Source organism: Populus euphratica, unplaced genomic scaffold (genome assembly GCF_000495115.2).
Source record: "Populus euphratica unplaced genomic scaffold, PopEup_1.0 scaffold556.1, whole genome shotgun sequence".
NCBI lineage: Eukaryota > Viridiplantae > Streptophyta > Magnoliopsida > Malpighiales > Salicaceae > Populus > Populus euphratica.
The window spans coordinates 62,170-63,739 of NW_011500140.1; positions in this window are offsets into that span (position 1 = coordinate 62,170).

Below are 1,570 nucleotides of genomic sequence, written 5' to 3' on the forward strand. Positions count from 1 at the left end.
CACAGAAATCTGAATTCATACAATTAGAAGGGCTTCCTGATGTTACCACTCAAGAGTCCATATAAGACAGTTCAAGCACTTCAGTACCCATCACTTCTACATAAGACAATACAGAGCCAAGTAAACCAGCTGTTCGCAGGTCTTCAAGGACTCTAAAGCCTCCACAACGGTTCACACTTCTACCGAATTATATTTTGCTGACAGATAGTGGTGAACCATTAACTTATAAAGAATCCTTACAAGATGGAAACTCGAGCAAGTGGGAGTTAGCCATGAAGGACGAGATGGAGTCATTGCTGAAGAACAAGACTTGGGAGTTAACCACACTGCCTGAAGCAAAGAAGGCTTTGCAAAACAAGTGGGTTTACAGAGTAAAAACTGAGCATGATGGCAGCAAACGGTTCAAGGCAAGATTTGTTGTAAAAGGGTTTCAGCAAAAGAAAGGGATTGACTACTCTTAGATATTTTCTCCAGTTATGAAGCTTACAACAATCAGAGTTGTTCTGGGGATAGTAGCTGCAGAAAATTTACATCTTGAACAATTAGATGTAAAAACAGCATTTCTTCATGGTGAATTGGAGGAAGACATTTACATGCAACAACTAGAGGGGTTTGCAATACAAGGAAAGGAGAATCAAGTCTGCAAGCTAAAAAAAGAGTCTATATGATTTGAAGCAAGCTCCAAGACAGTGGTACAAGAAGTTTGATAACTTCATGAGTAGTACGGGATACACAAAATGTCAAGTTGATCATTGTTGCTATGTCAAATATTTTGACAACTCCTATATCATTCTACTGCTATATGTGGATGATATGTTAATTGCAGGTTCCAGCATGGAAGAGATTGACAAGCTAAAGCAACAGTTGTCAAAACAGTTTGAAATGAAGGATCTGGGAGCTGCTAAACAAATACTTGGCATGAGAATCATCAGAGACAAAGACAAAGGCATACTAAAGCTTTCACAGGCAGAGTATGTCAAGAAGGTTCTCAGCAGGTTTAGTATGGATAATGCTAAGCCAGTATGTACACCTCTGGGGAATCATTTCAAGCTCAGTAAAGACCAGTCACCAAAAACTGAGCTAGAACGTGGATACATGGACCAGATCCCATACGCCTCAGCTATCGGCTCCTTGATGTATGCCATGGTCTGTACTAGACCAGATATTGCCCATGCAGTGGGAGTTGTAAGCCGATATATGAGCAATCCTGGAAAGCAGCATTGGGAGGCAGTGAAATGGATCATGAGGTACTTAAAAGGCTCATCGGAGACATGTCTTATTTTCACAGCTGGCGGTTTGAAACTTGAAGGCTTTGTAGATGCTGATCTAGCAGGAGATGTTGATAGCAGAAAGAGTACTACAGGTTATATATACACTCTAGGAGGCACTGCTGTTTCTTGGAGTTCTACCTTGCAAAAGATAGTTGCTCTTTCAACGACAGAAGCTGAATATGTCGCAGTTTCAGAATCCGCAAAAGAGATAGTATGGCTACAGAGTTTTCATACGCCTCAGTTATCGGCTCTTTAATATATGTTATGGTCTGTACTAGACCAGACATTGCCCATGCAGT